The following is a 21,075-nucleotide window of genomic DNA, read 5'->3' on the forward strand; positions in this document are numbered from 1 at the left end:
AGAAGTCTTTTTTTTTTTTTCCTGATTTTTGAGCTGGAGTCTCACTTTGTCACCCAGGCTGGAGTGCAGTGGCTCGGCTCACTGAAGCCTCCGCCTCCTGAGTTCAAGCGATTCTCCTGCATTAGTCTCTTGAGTAGCTGGGATTACAGGCGCACACCACCATGCCTGGCTAATTTTTTCGTATTTTTAGTAGAGACGGGGTTTTACCATGTTGGTCAGGTTGGTCTCGAAATCCTGACCTCGTGATCCACCCGCCTCAGCCTCCCAAAGTGCTGAGCTTACAGGTGTGATCCGTTACTCCTGGCCAAGAAGTCATAGTTTTGAAGCAACTACAGTTTCTTTCTTCTGAGACAGGGTCTTGCTCTGTTGTCACCTAGGCTGGAGGGCACTGGTGTGATAATGACTCACTGAAGCCTCGACCTCCTGGGCTCAAATGACCTTCTCACTTTAGCCTCCTGAGTAGCTGAAACTACAGGCGTGTGCCACCATGCCTGGCTAATGGTTTTTCTTTTTTGAAAGATGGGGTTTTCACCATGTTGCCCAGGCTGGTCTTGAATTCCTGGGCTCAAGCAATCCACGTGCTTTGGTTTCCCAAGGTTTTGGGATTACAGGCGTGAACCATGACGACCGGCTTACAGTTTCTTTTTAAGATAGCTTTATTGAAATGTTATTCACATACCATAAACTTCACCCATTTGAAGTGTACATTTCAGTGATTTTTAGATATATCCACAGGGTTTTGCCACCATCACTGTTAAATTTCACTCAAAAAGGAAGCCCGTATTCTTTTTTTTTTTTTTTTGAGATGGAGTCTTGCCCTGTTGCCCAGGCTGGAGTACAGTGGTGTGATCTCGGCTCACTGTAACCTCTATTTCTCGGATTTAAGCAATTTTCTTGACTCAGCCTCACGAGTAGCTGGGATTACAGGTGCACACCACCCAGCCTAATTTTTGTATTTTTAGTAGAGATGGGGTTTTACCGTATTGGCCAGGCTGGTCTTGAACTCCTCACCTGAGGTGATCTGCCTGCCTCGGCCTCCCAAAGTGCTGGGATTACAGATGTGAGCCACCATACCCAGCCTGAAACCACTGATCTGCTTTGTTTCCATAAATTTTTGCCTATTCTAGACGTCTTGTATAAATTGAATCATATAATATGTAGCCTTTTGTGAATCGTACCTTTCCCCTATGGGATGTTTTCTAGACTTTTCCACGTTGAAGCATATGTTAGTGCTTCATTCTTTTCTGTGGCTGAATAATACTCCATTATGTGAGTATACCTTATTTATCCATTTATCGGTTGATAGGCATTTGGGTGGTTTCTACTTTTTGGCTACTGTGAAAAGACTGCTATGAATACTCAGGTGTAAGTATTTGTGTGGACATGTGATTTATAATTCTCTTGGTTATATAGCTAGGAGAAGGATTGCTAATTGTATGGTAACTATATGTTTAAGTCTTTGAGGAATTGCCAGACCTTTCCATGGTGGCTGCATCTTTAACATTCCTACCAGCGATGTATGAGGGTTCAAAGTTCTCTGAACACATTTCTTTTTAAACACCATTATCTAATTCCAAAATACTTTTTCACTTAAAAAGAAATCCCAGGCAAGCTTGGAACACATGCAGTAAGGAAAAAGAAAGAGAAAGTCATGATGTTCATCTCATAGTACAGCTGAACAAAGAAGAGTGTTGTGGCATTTTCAAATTATTTAAATGGCAATTCATTTTTCCTTTTTTTTTTAATTTTGAGACAGGATCCCACTCTATCCCCTAGGCTGGAGTGCAGTGATTCGATCTTGGCTCCCTGCAACCTGACCTCCTGGGCTCAAGTGGTCTTCCTGAGGAACAGACTATAGGCACGCACCACCATGCCAGGCTAGGTTTTGTAACTTTTTTTTTTTTTTTTTGTAAAGACGGTTTTGCCATGTTGCCCAGGCTGGTCTTGAACTCCTGGCTCAAGCAATCCACCTGCCTTGGCCTTCCAAAGTGCTGGGATTACAGGTGTGAGCCACCATGCCCAGCTGAGGATTCATTTCTTAAAATAGCTGTCTTGTGATTTGCTAAGTTCATATATCACTTAGGAATTCTTAAGGTCTCAGATGTGAGAAATTTGACCCATAAAAAATATGTATTTCAAACTCTAGGGATGTTTTCTGTTGCTAAAACTCTTAATGCCTCAGAATCTTAAGTCATATTAGAATGAGCCGGTTCTATGAGTGCTCCCTCCTGCTCAATTAAGAACAAGTAGAAGCCAGGTGCAGTGGCTCACAGCTGTAATCTCAGCAACTGGGCAGGCTGTGGAGGGATTGCTCGAGCCTAGGAGTTTGAAGCCAGCGTGAGCAACATCTGTGTTGTACTAACAAAACTTAGCAGAGGATGGTGGCCCGTGCCTGTAGTCCAGGCTACTGAGGAGGCTGAGGCAGGAGGTTTGCTTGCTACAGTGAGCCGAGTTTGTACCACCGCACTCTACCCTGGGTGACGGTAAGACCCTATGAACAGGTAAAGATGATTGCTCCATTTTTAAATGACAGCCTCTTTTGTGCAGGTCAACTTCATAGTAAGATTTGGTAACTTTGGACCTACATCTGTGTGATACTTCTCTTTTTTCTTTTCCTGGAAGTCTTTATAATTCACATTTAGAATTGGATTCTTAAGTGTTTTTCTTTTTTTTTTTTAATCTATAGAATTCTGGCAAATTGGTTGAAAGTCAAGTTCATGGGAGATGATGGCTCAGTGGATGACACGTGCAGCGATGCTGGTGGGATTCGGACGCTTTCGCTTTTCAACTCGCTTAGCGGCAAAGGGGATCAGATGATTTCTGTAAACGTGTGTATAAAGGTGAATTATAATTGCTTTGTGTTTACTTCTATGTTTTCATTACTTTTACTTACTCCAGGATATCACTAGAATCATGCAAATACTATTTATTCCCTAACGTGGTTTTGAAAGACTATGGGAGGCTCAGAAGCAAGTATTATGTCTGTCATTTCTAGTGTTTTTTAAAAATTATTTTTTTAAGCCAGCCAAATTTAGCAGTGGGCACTGCACCCAGCCTGCTTTTTTAATTTTTCTATTTTAATACTATATATTGAGTTTCCTAAATGTAATCCGTATACAAAACTTTAAAAAAAATGAGGAAATGTAAAAGAAATGTAAAGATGATAAGAGCCATCCATGCTTTTGCTGTTCTGAGGTGACAGTAACTTCTTGGTGCACATTCTTCCCTTTCCTGTGATTACAAAGTCATATTTCATCTCCTGGAAATTAGTTTACTGTTCCTGTTACCTTCATTTTCATTTTTAATGAAAGTAACGCTTCCATGTACTTAAAAACAAGTCAAATAACGCCACGTGATTTAAAATGAGACACAGTAGCTCCTCTCTCCTCTCAACTCCTTTCTTCAGGGCCTCATTTTTCTCATGTTTCCAGATCACACACTTAACAGCTGTTTCTCAGTTTGTCCATTTCAGTGTTCTCTGCTGACTTCCCATTAATATAAATGTATTAGTTACCTATTCCTAAATAACAAATTACCTCTAACATAGCAGCTTAAAATGACATCTGTTATCAGATTTCTGTGGGTCAGGAATCCAGGTGGCGTCACTTCCTTGCAGGCTGTGGCCAGAGACTTCCTCACTTCCTGCCACGTGGGCCTCTCCCCAGCTGACAGCATGGCAGCTGGCTTTCATCAGAGTGAGCAAGAGGTGAGCCAAGCTGGAAGTCTGAGTGCCTTTATAACCTACACTTAGAAGTGACATCCTGTTGCTTTTGTTGGCTTCTGTCCGTTAGCAGTGGCCAGGCCCAGCTCACAGGGCAGGAGATCACACGTGGGCACGGACACCAGGTGGAGTCGGGGACCTCGTGGCTGCTGCATACCACACTAGGTGCAGAGTGGCCTCCTGTGCCGTCATCCCAGTCAGCCTTCCACGTCTTCCCAGGATGGCTACACTGTCACTTTGTGAGCCCACTCCAGCGAATGGGCTCTGTGACTCTATTCGCCTCAGAACCAGTAGTGTTCTTTCTATGACCACAATTATTTTTTTCCTGCAAGAACTGGAGTTGCCTTATTGTCTCACTTAACATAGTTCTCTTTATCGCTTTGATTTTTACAGGGCGGGGTGGGGGGGGTTGCTGTGTATATCTCGGTAGTTTTCCAAATGTTCTGTCACTTCCATATTCCGATCCATCCATATTCCCTGTGTCCTGGAACCCTCATCTGTGGGCTGGTCTCCATCCAGGCAGCATGTGCCGTCATGCCATCATTGCAAGCACATGTCCCTGCTCCTCCACCTGGAAGCTCTGTGACCTTGGGCAAGTTCCCTAACGTCTCTGCCACCTATGTATGGATAGTTACTTACTGTCCTGTTTTACTCAGCAAAGCCAAAAGAAATTGCCCAAGCCTGCGCAGGTGCTGTGTGCTGGAGATGCTCATCTGGCTCTTGAGGACGGAGTGAGTCTGCACACGCAGACTGCATAGGACAATGCCTGGCACAGGCCAAGTGCTTGCTCAGTGTTGCCATTAGCAGCAGCTGTGGTATTTTTTCTTGGTTCAGCCCCTTGTTGGATGGTACATGTCATGGGAGGGGAATTTTCTGAGTCCTTTCCCTTATAAAAATGATTTATTATTACTTATTTTTTTTCGAGACAGAGTCTTGCTCTGTCGCCTAGGCTGGAGTGCAGTGGTGCGATCTTGGCTTGCTGCAACTTCTGCCTTCTGGATTCAAGCGATTCTCCTGCTTCAGCCTTCTGAGTAGCTGGGACTATAGGTGTGTGCCACCACGCCCGGCTAATTTTTTGTATTTTTAGTAGAGATGGGGTTTCATCGTGTTAGCCAGAATGGTCTCGATCTCCTGACCTCGTGATCCGTCCACCTTGGCCTCCCGAAGTGCTGGGGTTACAGGCGTGAGCCACTGCACCCAGCAAAAATGATTTTATTGACAAAATAACTTAGGCTGGGGGAAAGAAAAAAAGATTTATTTTATTCTTGTATTTGCTTCGTAGTTTAGCTACGTTTGTAAAATTATAGGTAGGAAATTACTTCCCTGGCCGTACATAGTGGGTTACACCTGTAATCCCAGCACTCTGGGAAGCCAAGGTAAGCGGATTGTTTTGAGTACAGGAGTTTGAGACCATCTTGGGCAATGTGGTGAAACCCTGTATAAAAAATACAAAAATTCGCCTGGCACGGTGGCCCACGCCAGTAATCACAGCACTCTGGGAGGCTGAGGTGGGCGGATCACACGAGGTCAGGAGTTTGAGACCAGCCTGACCAACATGGTGAAACCCCGTCTACTAAAAATACAAAAATTAGCTGGGCGTAGTGGTGCGTGCTTGTAATCCCAGCTACTCAGGAGGCTGAGGCAGGAGAATTGCTTGAACTCGGGAGGCGGAGGTTGCGGTGAGCTGAGATCGGGCCATTGCACTCCAGCCTGGGCAACAGAAGCAAGACTCTGTCTCAAAAAACAAAAAACAACAAAAAACCCCAAAATTATCTGTTCCTGTAGTTCTTGGAGCTTGGGAAGCTGAGGTGGGAAGACTGCTTGAACCCGGGAGTTCGAGGCTACAGTGAGCCGTGATCGCACCGCTGCACTGCAGCCTTGATTACAGAGGGAGACCCTGTCTCAAAAAAAGAAGAAAATTATTTCCTTTCAGTTTTGCTCCACTGTCACCTAGCGTCCACTGTTGCTGTTGAGGTGGAGTCTGAGACTGTTCCTGTTCCTTTCTGTGTGCCCTGGTATTGTTTCTCTCCAGAAGCCTTTTTTCTCTGTTCATGGCATCCTAGAACTTCACTTTGTCATGCCTGGCACTGGACTTCCTTCTCTGTGCAGGGCTTAGCAGTCATGTTTTTATGACACTCACAGTTTATTTATTTTTTTGAGATGGAGTCTCGCTCTTGTTGCCTAGGCTGGAGTGCAATGGCGCAATTTTGGATCACTGCAACCTCTGCCTGCTGAGTTCAAGCGATTCTCCTGCCTCAGCTTCCCGAATAACTGGGACTACAGATTCACGCTACCATGCCCGGCTAATTTTTGTATTTTTAGTAGAGACAGGGTTTCACCATGTTGCCCAGGGTGGTCTTGATCTCCTGACCTCGTGATCCGCCTGCCTCGGCCTCCCAGAGTGCTGGGATTACAGGTGTGAGCCATCATGCCCAATCTCTGTTTTCTTTTCTCTCTTGAGCCTCTGTTAGATAGATGTTAGACCTCATCATTTGATCCTTTGAGTTTCTTATCCTTTCTATCCTATTTTCAATCTTACCTCTTCCTACTATGTTCTGGAAGATTTCCTTGACTTCATTTTCCAGTAGTTCTACTGATTTTTTTCTTCCATATATATTATTTCCTCTTCTTACGTTGACTTTTTCATAGCATCTTATTTTTTGGATGCATCATCTTATCTTTTTAGGGTTTTGGGGGTCTAAGTTTTCTTCAGTTCATGCATTATCTGGTTCCTTTTTTTTTCCCCGCCCTCTTCTGTTATTCTAGTTTATCTCTTTTATGTTGGAGGCTCTCCTCAGATGCCTTACCCAAGGCTGTCTGTCTATAACTGAGTGAGGCCCTACAAGGCTGGCGAGGAAGTTCTGTGTTTGGGGTGGGGTGGGAGGTAGTTAAATGGAAAGCCAGCCTTTTCGGAGGGACTCCCAGATGTCTGGATCTGCGTGTCTGGTCCCTAGACTGTTCAGGCTTTCTGGAAAGAACTTGTGCCTTCTGCTTCCTGGAGAGCTGCTGGTATTCTCAGGGTAGGGTCGGGAGTGGTTTGACACCGAGTCCCTTCCACTGTGCCTGATCACGCCCCTGTGTCTGGATCCTCTCAGGACTCCTGTTCAGGGGCCCGGGGGACTGGTTGTGCATAAGGTTGCCTGCAGTGGTGGGTGCCTATAGGGCCAGGCTCTGAACTTCACCTTTGGCTCCTGGTGTCTGCAGGGCCTGGATATACAGGGCTTTTGCAGGCTCAGTCAACCTGGCTCCCTCCACACCCACAGCTGCAGCCTTTAGGTGTGGCTTCCTCTGCTTCCCTGACCCAGAGATTGGACCCATCTGCTTGCTGCTTTCTAGAAATGTATCAGAATCCCTCATCTGCTGCTGGCTTGCCTTCCCTCTTTATGTTATTATGGGCTTAAAGTTTTGTTTATTTTTGTAGAGATGGGGTCTTGCTATGTTGCCCAGGCTGGTCTTGAACTCCTGGCCTCACACAGTTCTGCCTCAGCCTCCTTATGTGCTGGGATGACAGGCATGAGCCACTGTGTCTAGTTTTAACTGTTTTCATACCTGTTTAAGGTTAATTAAAATTCTAGTAATATAGTCAAAACACAATTCTAGCTGGAGACTAAATTACCTGTTGAACTGGCCATTTCTTACACTAATTCTGTTGCGTTAATTCCGTTGTTTTTGTTTCTACGAATTTAAAATATGAACATGGGCAGGTGCAGTGGCTCACGCCTGTAATCCCAGCACTTTGGTAGGCCAAGGAGGGCTGATCACTTGAGGTCAGGTGTTCAAGACCAGCCTGGCCAACATGGTGAAACCCCATCTCCATTAAAAATACAAAAATTAGTTGGGCATGGCTGTGGGCGCCTGTAGTCCCAGCTACTCGGGAGTCTGAGGCAGAATTGCTTGAACCCAGGAGGCAGAGGTTTCAGTGAGCTGAGATTGTGCCACTGTAATCCAGCCTAGGCGACAGAGTGAGACTCCGTCTCAAAAAAAAAAGAAAAAAATATGAATACGTTTTCTATCTGAAGGTCAGATATAGAAATTATTTTTCTAGGGCGATTGTCCTCTGGATATATGAAGAAAGAATGTTATTTGATACTTCTTTTAAAAAGGAAGTCTGAAGCTGGGCTTGGTGGCCCCTCAAACCTGTAATCTCAGCTACTCAGGAGGCTGAAGCAGGAGGACTGCTTGAGCCTAGGAGTTCAGGACCAGCCTGGGCAACATAAAAAGACCCCCTTCTCCAAAAAAAAAAAAAAAAAAAAAATGTTGGAGGGGTCTTTGCTAACAATTAGATTTAGGGAAAGAGGTGCCAGGAATGAAAATAACTGCAGGAAGTAAGACAACTGTAGGGTATGCCCAGCTGTGCCCTTGGAAGCCTGTCTGGAGTGCAGTCAGTATTTAGCGCATGGAGAGCTTTGGCTGCACTTGCTCTGGGGCAGATGCGTCACTGCTGATGTGTCCTGTGGTGCGTCTATCCTGATGATCTTGATGCGCTTGCAGGTGACCCATGGCGCCCTGAGTGATGGCGCCATTGATGCCGTGGAGACGCAGAAGGACCTCCTGGGAGCCAGTGGGCTCATGCTGCTGCTTCCCCCCAAAGTGAGGAGTGAGGACGTGGCAGAGGAGGACGTGTACTGGCTGTCGGCCTTGCTGCAGCTCAGGCAGCTCCTGCAGGCCAAGCCCTTCCAGCCTGCACTTCCGCTGGTGGTTCTTGTGCCCAGCTCAGGAGGGGATGCCATTGAGAAGGAAGTAGAGGAAGGTTTGTGAAGGAAGTCTTGTTTATGAACCAGCATTGTTTAATAAAGGGGTGGATGCTTGGTCTGAGGATGGTCCAGTAGTGTGGGATCAGGAATCACTGAGACAGCAACCCTTATAGGACTGTCCACTGCAGGACTGGGGTGGTCAGCACAGTGAGTTGTGTCAGCAGGTGTGCTGAGAGCAGAATGTGTGTGACCTTCATCTCTTTCTCTTAAAGGTCTGATGCTGCAGGACTTGGTTTCAGCCAAGCTGATTTCAGATTACACTGTTACGGAGATCCCTGAGTCCACTAATGACCTACAGGGTTCAACTAAGGTAAGCCTTCACCATTTTTAACGGTCTGTCAAGGTATTTTGATTTTTTTCCCTTTTGCTGTATCTGGAATTGAGCGTATATTAGCATTTGTGTTTTTCTTAAGACAGAGTTTTAAGTTTTTTTTTTTTTTTTTTTTTTGAGACGGAGTTTCGCTCTTGTTACCCAGACTGGAGTGCAATGGCGCGATCTCGGCTCACCGCAACCTCCGCCTCCTGGGTTCAGGCAATTCTCTTGCCTCAGCCTCCCGAGTAGCTGGGATTACAGGCACGCGCCACCATGCCCGGCTAATTTTTGTACTTTTTAGTAGAGACGGGGTTTCACCATGTTGACCAGGATGGTCTCGATCTCTTGACCTCATGATCCACCCGCCTCGGCCTCCCAAAGTGCTGGGATTATAGGCGTGAGCCACCGTGCCCAGCTAAGACAGAGTTTTATTCTGTCACCCAGTGTGGCATGATAGCTCCCTGCAGCTTCAAACTACTGGGCTCACGCAGTCGTCCCACTTCAGCCTCCCAAGTATATGGGACTACTGTGGTATGCTACTGCACCTGGCAGCAGGTGTGTGGTTTATAGAACTTTCCAAAAACATAAGCAGAAATCAAAAGATGAAATTTGCCCAGTCCTGCTATCTGCAAATTAAATTGTTCATGTAAAATTTTTTAGTGTTTTTATTTCTATGAATTTAAAATATGAACATATCTTATATTTGAAGGTCAGATATAGAAATTATTTTTCTAGGGTGATTGTCCTCTCAATATATTAAGAAATAATGTTATTTGATGTTTCCTTTGAAAAGGAAGTCTGAAGCTGGGCATGGTGTCTCCTCAAACCTGTAATCTCAGCTGCTTGGGAGGTTGAAGCAAGAGGACTGCTTGAGCCCAAGAGCTGGAGACTAGCTTGGGCAACACAGGGAGACCCCCTTCTCAAAAGAAAAAAAGAAAGGCAGCGGGAGGCTTTGCTAACAATTTAGAGAAAGAAGTGCCAAGAATTAAAATAACTACAGGAAGTAAGATAAATATATGGTGTGACGGCATCTTGGCACATAGTGAAGCTGTTAGTCCTTCCAAAAGTCAGAAGACGTGGCTTCCATTTCCGTGCATGGTGAAGGGGTTGTTCAGGGCTGGTTTCCTGAGGGCCTGGACCCTTCCAGGGGGGTGAGCATGCAGGTCACATTCCTCCTCAGGCCAAATGGGATCTGGGGGCCCCTCATTAGTTCCTCTGCTGGACATGTCTCCAGAGCCCTAGAAGGCTAAACTCAACTGCAGAGGACACTTCTGTTCCCCTTCTTACCACAGTTGGGAGCCCGGTACTCTGGTGTTACCTGCTGTGGGCAGCCTTAGGGGATCAAGCTGTTTCAGAAAGCTGTTTTTGAAAAACAGTGTGAATTGTTCAACCAAGTCTTTTCTGAATGTCTTTGCTCTCAGGTTTTGCAAGCGGTGCAGTGGCTGGTTTCCCACTGCCCCCATTCCCTTGACCTTTGCTGCCAGACTCTCATTCAGTACGTCGAAGATGGGGTTGGCCGTGAGTTTAGTGGCCGCTTTTTCCATGACAGAAGAGAGAGGCGTCTGGGTGGCCTTCCTTCGCAGGAGCCTGGTGCCATCATTGAGCTGTTTAACAGTGTGCTGCAGTTCCTGGCTTCCGTGGTGTCCTCTGAACAGCTGTGTGACCTGTCCTGGCCTGTCACTGAGTTTGCCGAGGCGGGGGGCAGTCGGCTGCTTCCTCACCTGCACTGGAATGCCCCAGAGCACCTGGCCTGGCTGAAGCAGGCTGTGCTCGGGTTCCAGCTTCCGCAGATGGACCTTCCGCCCCTGGAGGGTAAGTGCTTGTGCTGGGAGGAGCGGTGAGTGGCTGCAGCCGAGCCTCAGGCTTCCTTCTCACCGTAGTGACCACCCGGCAGGTGTTGGGCACCAGTGTGAGGGTGCGCATCCACCTTCACTGGGCACATGGGGTGTCCCCACGGTGTGCTTGCCTGCACCTTCCTTTGGGTTCACAGGTCAGAACAAGCTGGGTTTTGTGAAGTGGGGGCTGTTGGCCTTTCCTGACCGACACAGCAGTCCATGGGAGTTCACTCTCCTCAGGAGGAAAGTGGCAGGTGGTACTGGGAGGAACACCAACCCTGATCCTGTCCTGCCTGCCTCACATGGTCCCTGTTTTCAAAACAGACGAGTCAGGGGCAAAGAGCATGGGGACCATGTAGCCCTATCCCCAAGCCACAGCCATGGCACTCAGTGCCGATTTAATGTTACTTCTTTGTCAAAGAAGTCTTGTTCTGTGGCTCTGGCTGTGCCCCTGTTCCTGGCTGAGGTCTCTGAGCTGCTTTGACACAGATCCTATAGGCCATCTGGCTGGCTCAAGCCCAGTGTGGCATGGGGCTGCTCCTTCCCATGCAGACACTGTCAGCAGGGAATGAGCTGCTTATGTGGTGGAAGTCATGGCATTAGCATAGACACTCCTCCCATTTGGGCCTCAGGTGCCCTTCTAAACTGTGGGGTGTGGTCTGTAGTACCTCTAACCCATGCTCACTGAAGGAACCCAAAGGGAAGCGAACCACTCACCACAAGCCCTTAGTGTTCTGACTAGGTTGGGGTTCACCAAAATAAGCCAAGACAACGTATACCAGACTTACCTGGGTGCCTGTTACAATACAGATTCCTAGGCACAAGCAGAGTTTCTGGGTATGGTGTGCCTTTGCTATCAACACTGTTTAGGGGGACTGTCTGCATCCCTCACCTAAACCCTGGGAGCAAGCTGCTCTTGCCCTCAACAACTGTGGTTCCGCTGTGTTTAGAAAGCAGACTTCTCAACTTTACAGTTGCCTTCTCCTAAGAAAATAGAGTTAAAAATATTTTCATACACATTTTCACCTGTACTTTGGCCAAACCTGTAACTAATGAGGCACTTTCTCCCCAGCCCCCTGGCTCCCCGTGTGCTCCATGGTTGTGCAGTACGCCTCTCAGATCCCCAGCTCGTGCCAGACGCAGCCTGTCCTCCAGTCCCAGGTGGAGAACCTGCTCTGCAGAACCTACCATAGGTGGAAGAGCACGAGCCCCTCCGCAGTCCATGGGGCAGGCCCTTCCGTCATGGACATCCCATGGGATGATCTCATCGCCTTGTGTATCAACCACAAGCTGAGAGACTGGACACCCCCCCGGCTTCCTGTTACATCAGGTAGTTAGACCTCGGTGCAGTGCGATCAGCGCCTCACAAGACTTTCTGGTACAGTCTCTGCAAAGGACGATGTTTACTTGATATTTCTTTTCTCTCGAGTCCCTACCCTTCTTTTCCTTAGGCCTTCCTCCTTCAAGTCAGTGACTTAGAAACATTGAAAACAAGCTAAGAAGGTTCCAGTAGAGCCTGAACTCACCTCCCTGAAACAGGCTTCCTAGGCTGGCTCTTAGAGAGGATTCTGTGGCTTTTGAGTAGTTCTTACCGGCCCTGCCAGTCTGGATATCAGCCTGTCTGGACTTTGGGTGACGCATGGACACTGGGAGCCTATTTAATTAAAGTATGGAAGTCACATAATAATTAATTGAAGGACTTGCCCTTAAATCAGTGAATTTAAGCACATGCCAAATGGCCACCTGCTGCTCTTTATATATTATTTTTACCTGGTTTCCTTTTTGTTTTTTGAGACAGGGGCTTGCTGTGTTGCCCAGACTTATCTCTTTATCTGTTTTTGTATTGTTTTCTCAGAGGCGCTGAGTGAAGATGGTCAGATATGTGTATATTTTTTTAAAAACCATTTGAAAAAATATGATGTTCCTTTGTCATGGGAACAAGCCAGATTGCAGACACAGAAGGAGCTACAGCTGGGAGACGGACGGTGAGATTCATGTTCAGTATGTTTCTGTTGCTTGCTAAACTGTATTTTTCTTCCAAAGTACACAGAAATTAACATCCTACATGCCAAATCCAGTCCATTGTGAGCAGATTGTGACAAACCCTCAAGGAACAGGTCATTCCCATGCAGTAGAAACTCTTCTAGAGCAAAGTTAGACGCATTTCACTTCATTTATCAGGCAAACCTGACCCTGAAATCAACCTAACCAGGAGAATACAGCTGACATTTCATCTCACTTCCAAATCTGGTTCTAAAGCACAGTACCTAAAAAGTTCACAAGTATGCTTTCTCTCAGGAAAAACAGTAACAGTGAAAATCTATTAATGTAATCTGTTGCCAGAATACAAAAATAAGTGGCCATTGTAGCAGGTGTTGAAATACATTTCTTAAAACTTATACCCATTCCCAATAAAATTGCTTTATTTTGGGTCATTTCTTTAGCTTGAGTAAAAAAAAAAAAAAGGTCCTAACCTGATAAGGCTACCTAACATAAAACTACCAAAAGGTGGGGGGTGGGTGGGATCATGCTTCTTGGTAGACCATTAGGAACACTGGAGTCAGAACCAGCCTGTTGTCCTGGCTGCTATTCACTATTGTCTTGGAAATTCTGACCAGCACAGGGATGTGGGCTACAAGCACAAACACCGAAAGGAAGGAGAAACTGTCATTTCCAGACACTACGGTTGTCAGTCCAAGATAATCGGCAGTCAAGCCCATAGAACCATTCTGAATTCAGCAAGTTGATCAGATAGACAGACCCACAACATGTAAAAAAAAGAAAAAAAAAGCCTCATTCACAACATACGAGTTTCTCAGGGCCTGCATGTGCAAAGGAAACCTGAGCCATTGAGGTTCAGATTAGGTTGTTTACAGGAGGATACGATGCTGTGAAGGTGTCAGTTCTGGTGTTGATAAGTTCTAAAATTCCTCAGGGTAAGAAAATACTCAACAATTACTAAGAAAGTTTTAAATAAGCCTAACAAGGTTTGCTCAGCCTGGTATCAAAAGATAGAAAAAGCTCCAGTACTTAAAACCACGTGGGGAAGCCAGAATAGATGAATGGATCAGAATAAGGAGTCAAGAAACAGAACCATATGTGACAAAAGTGAAATTAGTGCGGAAAGGACAAACACTGGCATATGTTTAGAGAACAATGTTAGATGCCTTCTCTCATCATTTGTAAACATTACTTCCAAAGCTAAATATAAAAAATAAGGACCTTGCCAATATTAGGGAAAAACAGAATCTGGAACCCTGGGGTGGGAAGGAAAACATGAAGCAGAGAAGCTCCAAAAGCTGCCTCGTGAGAGCAGAAGCTTCCAAGAGGAACAGGCAGTCTCGATGCCTCTGTGCATGAGGGTCACCACGGTGCAGGGGCTGCCTTCCCTCTTTGCCCTACTCCCTGACTTGGGGGAAGCTTGGAAGCAGGCCAGGCCAGCATGAGCTGTCCCAGGAGGGCACGTGTCTAAGGCACCTGTTCTTACATGTTAACGCACATGTGCAGTTTATCTATATGCTTTACGTGATGCTGTAGAGATATTTTCTCTTGACCATAAGCGTTTCAAATCATGTACTTACAGTTTGGGAATAAAGACTTTTCATGCTTCTGCAAACAATTTTCCCATACCATTGCTTCACACGGACGGTAACTGGAAGAGGAGCACAGAGTGTGGTCGAGAGGGGAGGATTCCCAGCACAGAGGATCTGATGCGAGGAGCTTCTGCTGAGGAGCGCCTGACGCAGTGTTTGTCGAGCAGTCTGCTGCTGGAGAAAGAGGAGAACAAGAGGTGAAGTCCACTTCCTTCGAATTCATGTGTCTTGTTTAGTCCACTTGATGCTGGGAGGGGAGACTGGCTATTGCTTGATTGATGATACAAGACAACCAGGATGGAGAAGGGCCGGTGGGTTATTAGCAGCAGTTGTAGTGGTGTGACTGTTTAAAAGCTCTTTGAAGACAGAAGCAGTACAATAGGTAGTATGTTTTTAACTGTTTTATATTGAAGTGAATTTCATTTATTATTTATTATTGAAAGTCAGTGTTAAGTTTTTGTGGGAAATTCATGTGGCTGAGTCTACTCAGAAGATGGTGAGTGCTGAACAGTATGGCTGGCCACAGGCACCCTGCCCTTGGGTGGCTCGTCCCATGCTGTGACTAGGCAGCAGCTGGGCTGCCCCTTCTCTGCATTGCCCACATCCCTCCCTCCCATGCATACCTTTGCTTTCATCCGATGGCCATGTTTACCATTTTACTGAGAAGTAGAACCAGGAATGAGGGACCTTCCACAGCTTATCCTCTGCCTTCCCTTCCCTCCCAGCCACATCCAGCACCCTCCCTGTACCCCCTTCCTAACCCCTCTTGTTGCTAGAAGGGAACCATCCAGCTCTTAGTCAAAGTCAGTCCTTCCCTGGGCTGGGATCTCATCTCCTGCTCTCCCAAGGACATTCATTCCATGGGATCCCTCTTGTGTTACCACCCCTCCCCATCCTAATGGTACCATCAGCAACACACAGGCATGAAACATGCCGCATTTCTCCCTATCTTGGGCCCATTTCCCTCTTTAGCCACCACTCCATGTTTCTGCCCTCATAATAGTAAAACTCAGAAACGCTTGTGACACTCACTTCCTCAGCCTTCTTTCCCAGCCTCCTGCAGCCAGCTCAGGGCTGAACATGACCGTGAACTCCAGTCCCTGGCAGCATCCCATACTTGCTCCTCCCCTCCTTGCTCCTAGGATGTCTGCATGTCCCCTCCTACCCTGCTGGTTCCTCCTTATCCCGCAGCTGCCCCCTGGATTCATTCTCTCAGCTTCTCCTCTGCATCATCTGTACCTATTCCTCAGAGATTTCATCCAGGTCCATGGATTTTTAAATAACATCAATAGTCTGACAACTCCAAATTTGTATCTCAAACCTGTGAACTCCAGACTTGGAACATCCTACTGCTTCTTTGAAATCTTCATTAGGCATCTGCTGGATGTCTGGTAGCCACTGCAAAGTTAACATATCCCAAATCCAGTTCCTGACTTTCTACTAACCAACCCCTTCCTTTGCTGGTCGTCTCTGTTGATGGCGGCTCCATCCTTCCAGCTGCCTAGATCAGGTGGCTTGGAATCATCCTCTCACATCATCCCACTCACATATCCTGTTGGCTCTATTAAAAATGTATTCACAATTGGACCAGTTGTTACGGCTTCCATGGCTACCACTTGGCTCAAGCCGCTGTCATCTTCCTTCTGGATTATTATAGTAGGCTGTCGTTTAGTCTTGGTAGACCTGGTGGGTGCCTTTCAGGTGAGTTAAGATGGGAGGTTGGGTCACTTGCTTGCTCACAGCCTCTCGGTGGTTTCCTTCTTTTACTGGAATGAAAGGCAGATTTTACAAGGGTGGCCAGGCCCGGAGTGATCTGTCCCACATTTCCTCTCTGACCTCTGCTCCATCCTTGAACATGGCGAGCAGCTCACAGTTGGGCCTTTGAGTTTGCTGTTCCTTTTGTCTGTGATTATCCAGCCCCTCCATTCTCCCCAGCATCCCCATGGCTGATGTCATACGCACTTCAGATCTCTGCTCAAATGTCTGCTTCTGTTAGGCCCTCCTTGCCCATCCCCGACCTTCCTGTTTCCATGGCCCGGCTTTGTCTTTCTCTTCCTCAGACCGTTTCTCTTGTTATGTGTTCCTTGTCTGTCTCCCCTCACTAAAGGATAAATTGCTTAGGGCAGGGCCTGTTTTGTTTCAGTGCAATATTCCTTGTACCTAGGATGATGCCTAGCGTTTGGAGGAGGCTTGATAAATATGTGTTGGAAGAATGAATGAATGTGTCCAATTTCTAGAATCAGTGTCTATAAGTGGTTTTAGATGAGATCTTTTCTCCTTTCTTTCTTTTTTTTTTTTTTTTAATTAAGAGTCTTGCTCTGTTGCCCAGGCTAGAGTGCAATGGCATAATCTTGGCTTACTACAACCTCCGCCTCCCAGGTTCAAGTGATTCTCCTGCCTTAGCCTCCCAAGTAGCTGGGACTACACGTTCCTGCTACCATGCGTGGCTAATTTTTGTATTTTTAGTAGAGATGGGGTTTCACCGTGTTGGCCAGGCTGGTCTTGAACTCCTGATCCACACGCCTCAGCTTCCTAAAGTGCTGGGATTACAGGCATGAGCCACTGTACCTGGCCAAGATTGTTTTTCTTGAAAAGACCGGTATATGAAAGTAGACAGCTCTGGAGTATGTTAGGTGGCAGTGGGATATTATTTTGAGTTAATTGTAAGTTATAAGCAGCAATCCACACATTTGGAAAATGTCAGAATAATTATAGATGCATAAAACCAAAGTAAATAAAAAGAAGATAAGCCAAACAAGACAATTACAAGTAATGTTAAGTAACACACAGAAGCAGTTGTTTTCGGATTAATGCCACCTTTTTCATTAAATATAAATTGGATTTGTAAATTAAAGGGAAGTTTTTTGTTTGTTTTTTTGAGATGGAGTTTTGCTCTCATGCCCTGGCTGGAGTGCAATGGTACAGTCTTGGCTCACTGCAACCTCCGGCTCCCAGGTTCAAGCAATTCTCCTGCCTCAGCCTCCTGAGTAGCTGGGATTACAGGGACCTGCCATCACACTTGGCTAATTTTTATATTTTTAGTATAGATGGGGCTTCACCGTGTTGGTCAGGTTGGTTTCAAACTTCTGACCTCAGGTGATCTGCCTGCCTTGGCTTCCCAATGTGCTGAGATTACAGGCGTGAGCCATCGCGCCCAGCCTAGTTCTTTTTTTAAATTAAGCTTTATCATAGGAAGTTATGAAATTTTCAATAAGTACATTTCTACTTCTCAGTTGATGTCATCTCTTACATTCTTAGTAAAAAGCAAAGGCTTAAGGCTGGGTGTGGTGGCTTATGCCTATAATCCCAGCACTTTGGGAGGCTGAGGTGGGCAGGTGGCTCATGCTTATGATTCTAGCACTTTGGGAGGTCTAGGTGGGCAGATCACTTGACCACAGGAGTTGGAGACCAGCCTGGCAACACAGCAAAACCCGGTCTCCACAAAAATTAGCTGGGTGTGGTGGTGTGCACCTGTAGTCCCAACTACTTGGGGGGCTGAGGTGGGAGGATCATTTGAGCTTGGGAGGTCAAGGTTGCAGTAAGCCAAGATCGTGACACTGCATTCCAGCCTGGACAACAGAGCAAGACCTTTTCAAAAATAATAATAATAAAATTGGCTGGGCACAGTGGCTCACGCCTGTAATCCCAGCACTTTGGAAGGCTGAGGTGGACAGATCACCTGAGGTCAGGAGTTCAAGACCAGCTTGTGCAATATGGTAAAATCCTATCTCTACTAAAAGTACAAAAAATTAGCTGGGCGTGGCAGCATGTGCCTGTAATCCCAGTTACTCAGGAGGCTAAGGCAGGAGAATCACTTGAACCTGGGAGGCAGAGGTTGCATGGACCCGAGATCACCCCACTGCACTCCAGCCTGGGCAACAGAGTGAGACTCCGTCGGAAAAAATAAATTAATTAATAAAATTAAAAAGAAGAGGCTCAAAAAGTTCTCAAGTATATATAGAAGATTAATGAACAATTGTTAACTTCCTGATGCTCAAATATTTTTATGATCATAAATTGTTTCAGGTTTGAAGATCAACTTCAGCAATGGTTGTCTGAAGACTCAGGAGCATTCACGGATTTAACTTCCCTTCCCCTCTATCTTCCTCAGACTCTAGTGTCCATTTTTCACAATATTGAATCTGTGATGAAAATACCTATAACTACTAGCCCACAGGTGAGAAGAAAGTATGTTTGTCATTTACATAAGAATTAAAGATTGAGAGAATGGCTGGGGAAAATTTATCCTATGATGTTGTGATGACCAACAAATTATTAGCTAAAATTAGACCTTTTTTTTAACTTTTATCATATCATTGTTATAGAGACCCAAGTGATTTTGAGTTTCTGCCTATGAAATAAATAATAGAATTGAAATATTCTTAAGAACTGAATAAGACCTGTAGCTGCTGATGTGTAGTTAAGGGCATTAAGGTGATGACAGCAGCTTCTGTCAGAGCAAATTTTGTCTGAGCTTTGGGATTACCCAGAGCTCTCTTCTGAGATTAATTTTTCTATTTTCATTTCTTTTTATATATTTTTTTGAGATGGAGTTTTGCTCTTATTGCCCAGGCTGGAACGCAATGGTGCGATCTCTGCTCGTGCAACCTCCGTCTCCCGGGTTTAAGTGATTCTCCTGCCTTAGCCTCCTGAGTAGCTGGGATTACAGGCATGTGCCACCACGCCTGGCTTATTTTGTATTTTCAGTAGACGCAGGGTTTCTCCGTGTTGGTCAGGCTGGTCTCGAACTCCCAACCTCAGGTGATCCGCCCACCTTGGCCTCCCAAAGTGCTGGGATTACAGGCATGAGCCACGGTGCCCAGCCAATCTGGGATTAGTTTTTCTTGAGGAAAATTAATGAATGAGGAAGGTAAGCTCCCGGAAGTCAATGCCTCACTCAAGGGTATTCCAGTAGTGAGTGGTTAGGGTTGCTTACTCAGAGCCAGATCCAACTGGCTCCAAACCCTAAGGTCTTTTTACTTACTTACCATTCTTCCTTCAGTAGTTAAAGATGCAAAAACAGAGTTTTAATCACAGATATGTGCCACCGGACAGGTAAAAACTGTGCTCCTGGACTGGCTTTAGGAAGCTCTTCAGTAGGGGGGAAAAGCAAATTAAAATGACATACTGTTTCCATTTATCAGTTTGGCAGATATTTTTAAAATATTCATACCCTTTGAATTACCAATTCTGACCTAAAGAAATTAGCAGATATTCACTAAAACTAATGTATAAAAATGTTTACTATAGTATTAGTTATACTGTACAAAAGTAGAAAAAGACTAAATATCTGAAGATGGGAGTCTGATTAAACAATTATAATACATTCATGCGATAGAATACTTCACAGCCCTTGACAATGATATTTTCTAAAAATGACTGGCTGGGTGCGGTGGCTCATGCCTGTAATCCCAGCACTTTGGGAGGCTGAGAAGGGAGGATCACTTGAGCCCAGGAGTTTGAGTCCAGCCTGGGCAACATAAAAGAGATCTCATCTCTACAATAAGTAATTAGCCAGGGCATGCCTGTTGTCCCAGCTACTCAGGAGGCTGAGCTGCGACGATCACTTGAACCCAGGAGTTTGAGGCTGCAGTGAGCTATGATTACACCACTGCATTCCAGCCTGGGTGAAAGATGACTGACACTGGAAATCGTTCATGATAGAATACAAAGGCAGACGGTCTATGTGCAGATACCAGCTGATTGTACAAGCTAAATGAGGCTGGAAGGATGTGCAATTGGTAATTTTTCCCTCTGAAAAATAAATGACTACTCAGATGAGGTTTCTAACATGATCCAGATCTACCCACTTCACAGAGAATAGGTCGTGGTTTATTGACATCCCAGAACTCTTTAGTTTCTTTTTTATTCAAATAGAATGACACGACAAGGGAGCAACTGCAGCTGTCAGAGGTGACAGGAACATGTCTGACCGAACGGCTAACGCACCTGGAAAGGCTGATCCAGAGTTCAAGGGAAGAGGAAGTCGCCTCTGAGCTCCATCTCTCTGCATTGCTAGATATGGTGGACATTTGAGCAGCCTGACCTGTGGGGAAGGGGGGTCTCTCCAGAAGAGTTTGTTTTTACTCAAAATAATGTTAATCATGCAAATAAACCATTTAAATGTCAAAGTCTCCCAGTTTTTCATAATGAAAAGTTGTTGACCTTGTGGGACATCTTCAGTATTCTATTTTCATGACCTCGGCAGACTGTCACCCACCAGCATATGCTCTGAGGCAGTTTGGAGCTTACATTTCCATGTGTAACGGGCGATTCATTCTCTCAGCAAACTTGCAGTCCTTGATGTGTCAGACATCAGTGATGCAGAGATGAATTAAGGCACAGGGCCCCTGCCTGCCAGGCTCACCCAGATTACGTCCAGGAGAGTGAGCAGGTGTATCTGTACATAACTCTCAGAGAATGTACACAAGGCATGGGCCTGAACTGGTAGCAGGGAGAAAACAGGATGGAACAGGGTCTGGTTGGGTAGAAGAGAAAGCAGGATTCCTAGAGAGGCGTGCAGGGGTGTGGCTGGGGACAGTGTACTTAAGAAGAGGACATGATGAAAGCTTGGAGGTACCAGTTTGGTTGTGTGGCCAAGTGAGGGGGAACAGGCCAACAGGGTGAGATTGGAGATTGTTGTTGCCTTGTTCTAAGAGCTGTGAGAACCAGTTGTTGAATGTTAGGCAGAGAAAAATGGCATTTGGGGCAGCAATCTTGAGAGGTGGGTGCTGCAGCCATCCAGGTGAAATTCAAAGGGAATAAGCCTGAGCTCGCTAGCAATTGGTGTGAAGAGGGGTTAAATCTGAGCCACATACAGAAAGAAGTATTAATAGACTTGGTGACGTTGAATATGACC

The 21,075-nt window shown here is 45.8% G+C and overlaps 1 pseudogene; it reads left to right on the forward strand.

The window, feature by feature from the left end:
* Positions 1-20,334, forward strand: part of LOC135273193 (germinal-center associated nuclear protein-like) — a 54,128-nt pseudogene extending 33,794 nt beyond the window's left edge.
* The last annotated feature ends 741 nt before the right edge of the window (positions 20,335-21,075 follow it).

Source organism: Aotus nancymaae, unplaced genomic scaffold (genome assembly GCF_030222135.1).
Source record: "Aotus nancymaae isolate 86718 unplaced genomic scaffold, 86718_ANA_hifiasm-v0.15.2.pri h1tg000348l, whole genome shotgun sequence".
Classification (NCBI taxonomy): Eukaryota; Metazoa; Chordata; class Mammalia; order Primates; family Aotidae; genus Aotus; species Aotus nancymaae.